The sequence below is a fragment of the Arvicola amphibius genome, chromosome 7, assembly GCF_903992535.2.
Source record: "Arvicola amphibius chromosome 7, mArvAmp1.2, whole genome shotgun sequence".
NCBI classification, from domain to species: domain Eukaryota; kingdom Metazoa; phylum Chordata; class Mammalia; order Rodentia; family Cricetidae; genus Arvicola; species Arvicola amphibius.
The window spans coordinates 79312037-79318319 of record NC_052053.1 but is presented as its reverse complement, the minus strand read 5'-3'; positions in this window follow the sequence as shown (position 1 = coordinate 79318319).

Genomic DNA, 6283 nt, shown 5'->3' with positions numbered 1-6283 from the left:
AGCCCGGAGCCAGGCGGCAGGAACGCAGCCCACAGCTCCACACTACAGGTGTGTCTTCTATCTATCTGATGATTTCATTGTGAGTTTTTTGGGGTCGCTTATGTACACTATCATATCATCTGCAAATAACGAAAGTTTAACTTCTTCCTTTCCAATCTGAATCCCGTTGATTCCCTTATGTTGTCTTATTGCTATTGCTAGAACTTCCAGGACTATATTGAAGAGATAAGGAGAGAGTGAACAGCCTTGTAGTGTTCCTGAATTTAGTGGGATGGCTTTGAGTTTCTCTCCATTTAATTTGATGCTAGATGTCGGCTTGCTGTAAATAGCCTATTTATATTTAGGAATGATCCTTGTATCCCTAATCTCTCCAAGACCTTTATCATAAAGGGGTGTTGAATTTTGTCAAATGCTTTTTCAGCATCTAATGAGATGATCATATGGTTTTTTTCCTTCAGTTTATTTATATGATGGATTACATTGATAGATTTTCGTATGTTGAACCAGCCCTGCATCTCTTGGATGAAGCCTACTTGATCATAGTGGATAATTTTTCAAATGAGTTCTTGGATTAGGTTTGCCAGTATTTTATTGAGAATTTTTGCATCAATGTTCATAAGTGAGATTGGCCTGCAATTCTCTTTCTTGGTTGAGTCTTTGTGTAGTTTAGGTATCAGGGTAACTGTAGCTTCATAAAAGGAATTTGGCAATGACTGTTCTGTTTCTATATTATGAAATACCTTAAGGAGTATAGGTATTAGGTCTTCTTGGAAGTTCTGGTAGAATTCTACATTGAAACCATCAGGTCCTGGGCTTTTTTTGGTAGGGAGGTTTTTGATAACAGTTTCTAATTCTTCACAACTAACAGTACTATTTAGATTGTTCACCTGGTCCTGGTTTAACTTTGGTATGTGGTATTTATCTAAAAAAAAGTCCATTTATTTTACATTTTCCAATTTTGTGGCATACAGGCTTTTGTAGCAAGATCTAATGATTGTTTGAATTTCCTTTGTGTCTGTGGTTATGTCCCCCTTTTCATTTCTGATCTTATTAATTTGCTTGTTATCTCTGTGCCGTTTGATTAGTTTGGCTAGGGGTTTGTCAATCTTGTTGATTTTCTCCAAGAACCAGCTTTTTGTTTCATTGATTCTTTGGATTGTTTTCTGTGTTTCTATTTTGTTGATTACTGCCCTCAGTTTGATTATTTCCAGTCTTCTACTCCTCCTAGGTGAGTCTGCTTCTTTTTTTTCTAGAGCTTTCAGGTGTGCTGTTAAGTATCCAATGAGTGCTTTCTCCGTTTTTTTCTTTAAGTGGACACTTAGTGCTATGAACTTTCTTCTTAGCACTGCTTTCATAGTGTCCCATAGGTTTGAGTATGTTGTGTCTTTATTTTCATTAAATTCAAGGAAGACTTTAATTACTTTCTTTATTTCTTCCTTGACCCAGGTGTGGTTCAGTAGTTGACTGTTCATTTTCCATGAGTTTGTAGGCTTTCTGGGGGTAGCATTGTTGTTGAATTCTAATTTTAATCCATCGTGATCCGATAAGACGCAGGTGGTTACTAATTTTTTGTAACTGTAGAAGTTTGCTTTGTTACCAACTATGTGGTCAATTTTCAGAAAGGTTCCATGAGCTGCAGAGAAGAAGGTATATTCTTTCCTATTTGGGTGGAACGTTCTATAGATGTCTGTTAAGTCCATTTGGTTCATTACCTCCATTAAGTCTTTCAATTCTCTGTTAGGTTTCTGTCTGATTGACCTGTCCATTGGTGAGAGAGGAGTGTTGAAATCTCCTACTATTAGTGTGTGTGGTTTGATGGCTGCCTTGAGTTCTAGTAATGTTTCTTTTACGTAAGTGGGAGCTTTTATATTAGGGGCATAGATATTCAGAATTGAGACTTCATTCTGAAGGATTTTTCCTGTTATGAGTATAAAGTGTCCCTTTCCATCTCTTCTGATTGATTTTAGTTTGAAGTCAACTTTGTTAGAAATTAGTATGGCCACACCCGCTTGTTTCTTAGGTCCATTTGCTTGATAAACCTTTTCCCAACCCTTTACTCTGAGTAGATGTCTGTCTTTGTGGTTGAGGTGTGTTTCTTGTAAACAGCAGAATGTTGGATCCTGTTTTCGTATCCAATCTCTTAGCCTGTGCCTTTTTATAGGTGAATTGAGTCCATTGATATTAAGTGATATTAATGACCAGTGGTTAACTCCGGTCATTTTTTTCTAGTAGAGTTTATGTGTTTCCCTTCTTCTAGTTGTGCTGGTGAAGGTTCGCTAGATGCCTGAGTTATTGTCGGCGTTGTTGGACTCCTCAGTTTGTGATTTTCCTTCTATTACTTCTGCAAGGCTGGATTTGTGGCTACGTATTGTTTAAATCTGCTTTTGTTCTGGAATATCTTGTTTTCTCCATCGATGGTGAATGCAAGCTTTGCTGGGTATAATAGTCTGGGCTTGCATCCATGTTCCCTTAGTGTCTGTAGCACATCTATCCAAGACCTTCTGGCTTTCATGGTTTCCATTGAGAAGTCAGGTGTAATTCTGATAGGTTTCCCTTTATATGTTACTTGACCTTTTTCCTTGCCTTTTTTATATTTAGGTATATTTCTTGTATCCCTTGTCTCTCTGAGACCTTTATCATGAAGTGATGTTGCATTTTGTCGAAGGGTTTTTCAGCATCTGTTGACATGACCATGTGGTATTTTTCAATTATTTATATGGTAGATTACATTGATAGATATTCATATGTTGAACCATGCCTGCATATCTGGGATAAGACTACTTGATCATAGTGGATGATTTTTGGATGTGTCTTCGGATTCGGTTTGCCAGTATTTTATTGAGTATTTTTGGATCAATGTTCATGAAGGAGATTGGTCTGTAATTCTTTCATAGTAATGTCTTTGTACGGTTTGGGTATCAGGGTAATTGTAGCCTCATAAAAAGATTTTGGCAATGTTCTTTCTGTTTCTATTGTGTGGAAAAATTTATGAAACCTTAGAATTAGTTCTTCCTTGAAAATCTTGTAGAATTCTGAGCTGAAACCATCCGGTCCGGGGATTTTTTTTTTTTTTTGGCTGGGAGACTTTTGATGGCTATTTTTAATTAATTTGCTTATCTGGTCTTGATTTAATTTTGGTGAGAGACATTTATCAGAAAATTGTCCATTTCCTTTAAGTTTTCCAGTTTTGTGGAGTACAGGTTTTCAAAATATGACCTAATGATTCTCTGGATTTTCTCTATGTCTGTTATGTCCCTCTTTTCTTTCTTTTTTTTTTTTTTTCGAGACAGGGTTTCCCTGTAGTTTCTAGAGCCTGTCCTGGAACTAGCTCTTGTAGACCAGGCTGGCCTCGAACTCAGAGATCCACCTGCCTCTGCCTCCCGAGTGCTGGGATTAAAGGCGTGCGCCACCACCGCCCGGCCTATGTCCCTCTTTTCATTTCTGATTTTGTTAATTTGGATATTCTCTCTCTGCCTTTTGGATGGTTTGGATAAAGGTTTGTCTAATTTTCTTGAAGAACCAACTCTTTGTCTCATTGATTCGTTGTATTGTTTTCTTGGTTTCTATTTTGTTGATTTCAGCTCTCAATTTGATTATTTTCTGACATCTAGGTTTCCTGGGTGAGTTTGCTTCCTTTTGTTCTATAGTGTTCGGGTGTTCTGTTAAATAGTGTGGGATTTTTTTCCAACTTCTTTTTTTTTTTTTTTTTTTGGTTTTTCAAGACAGGGTTTCCCTGTAGTTTCTAGAGCCTGTCCTGGAACTAGCTCTTGTAGACCAGGCTGGCCTTGAACTCAGAGATCCGCCTGCCTCTGCCTCTGCCTCCCGAGTGCTGGGATTAAAGGCATGCGCCACCACCGCCCGGCTTCCAACTTCTTTATATAGCCATTTAGTGCTATGAACTTTCCTCTTAATACTGTTTTCATTGTGTCCCATAAATTTGGGTATGTTGTGTGGTCATTCTCATTGAATCTCAGGAAGTCTTTAATTTCTGTATTTCTTCCTTGACCCACTGATGTTTCAGGTGAGCACTGTTTAGTTTCCATGTGTTTGTGGACTTTCTGGAATAAGTGCCACTGTTGAATTCTAATTTTAAGCCATGGTGATCCAATAAGATACATGGGGTTATTCCAATTTTTTTTAATCTGTTGAGGTTTGCTTTGTTATTTAGTATGTGGTCAACTGTGAGATTTCATGAGGTGCTGAGAAGGTATATTCTTTTATGTTTGAATGGCATGTTCTATAGATGTCTGTTAAGTCCATTTGAGTCATAACATCTGTTAGTTCCCTTATTTCTCTATTAATTTTCTTACAGACCTGTCCAGTGGTGATAGTGGGGTGTTGAAGTTAGTAGTGTGTGAGGTTTAATGTGTGATTTAAGATTCAGTAGTGTTTCTTTTACATATGAGGGTGCCCCTGTATTTGGAGCATAGATATTCAGTATTGAGATTTCCTCTTGATGGATTTTTTTCTGTGACTAATATGAAATATCCTTCTTTGTCTCTTTTGATTGATTTTAATTTGAAGCCTATTTTGTTTCATATTAGGATAACTACACCAGCTTGTTTCTTAGGTCCACTTGATTGGAAAAAAAATTTCCCAACCCTTTACTCTGAGGCAATATCTTTCTTTGAGGTTGAGGTATGTTTCTTGTATGCAGCAGCAGGATGGATTCTGTTTTCATATCTAATGTTAGCCTGTATCTTTTTATAGATGAGGTCCATGTATATTAAGGGATATTAATGACCAGTAATTGCTAGTAACTCTTATTTTAGTTTTTGTTGTTGGTAATGTTATTTTGTGTGTTTTTTCCCTTCTTTGGATTTGCTGCTGTGAGATCATCTATTGTGTTTTTGTGGATGTAGCTAACTTCCTTAGGTTTGAGTTTTTCTTCTAGTACTTTGTGTAGGGCTGGATTTGTGGCTTGGCATTGGTTAAATCTGGTTCTGTCATGGAGTATTTTGTTTTGTCCATCTATGGTGATTGAAAGTTTTGCTGGGTATAGTAGTCTGGGCTGGCATCCCTGTTCCCTTAATATCTGCATAATGCTTGAACAGGACCTTCTGGCTTCATTGTTTCCATTGAGAAGTCAGCTGTAATTCTGATAGGTCTGCCTTTATATGTTACTTGGCCTTTTCCCTCTGCAGCTCTTAATATCATTCTCTATTCTGTATGTTTAGTGTTTTGATTATTATGTGGCAAGGGGACTTTTCTTTTTGATCCAGTCCATATGGTGTTCTGTAAGCTTATTGTATCTTCACAGGCATATCTTTATGTTGGAAAAGTTTTATTCTATGATTTTATTAAATATATTTTCTGTGCTTTTGAGCTGAACTTCTCCTTCTTATATACCTATTATTCTTAGGTTTGGTCTTTTCATGGTGTCCCATATTTTCTGGACACTTTGTGTTAAGCTTTTGTTAGATTTAATGTTTTCTTTGACTGTTGATGAGTCTATTTCCTCTACTGTATCTTCAGCACTTGAGATTCTCTCTTCCATCTCTTGTATTCTGCTGTTTATGGTTACATTTGTGGTTCCTAATCATTTTCTCATAATTTCCCTTTATATAATTTCCTTGACTTGTGCTTTCCTTATTGTCTCTATTTCAGTTTTCAAGTCTTAAATAGTTTCTTTCACCTGTTTGGTTGCTTTTTCTTGGTTTTCTTTTAAGGAATTTGTTGATGTCTTCCAAGGTTTTGTTTGTCTTTTCCTCCATTTCTTTGAGAGAAATTTTCATTTCCTCTTTAAGGGCCTCAAACATTCTCCTAAAGTTAATTTTAGGTCATTTTCTTCTGCTTCATCTATATTTGGTTGTTCAAGTCTAGCTATTGTAAGGCCACTAGTTTTTATTGGTATCGGGTTGCTCTTTGTGGTGTTGCATTGTGTTCTTACCTTAACTACCCATCTTTTGCTCTTATTGGTGTAGCTGGGGCTGAGTCTCTGGTGATCAATCTTCCAGGTGTCAATAGATCCAAGGCCCAAGTGGTTGTTCCTTATGGTGCAGTCAGGTCTATGGTTCCAGTCATCCCCTTGGTCAGTCTGTGTTCCTGGAGGTTGCTCAAAGCTCCCAGGGGTCACTCTGCAATATCAGGGGTTGTTTAGGCCTGTTCCCACAGAGATTGCTTGCTTGACGCTTTCTGCTGAGGTTGCTGCCTTGGGCCTGCGCTGGCAGAGGTCACTGCTCAGGACTGTTTCCGTAGATGTTCCTGGCCTGGACCCGCTCCCAGGGAGGACTCTGGCTCAGGCCTACTCTCTTAGAGGTCATGGACTCATGCCAGGACCCAC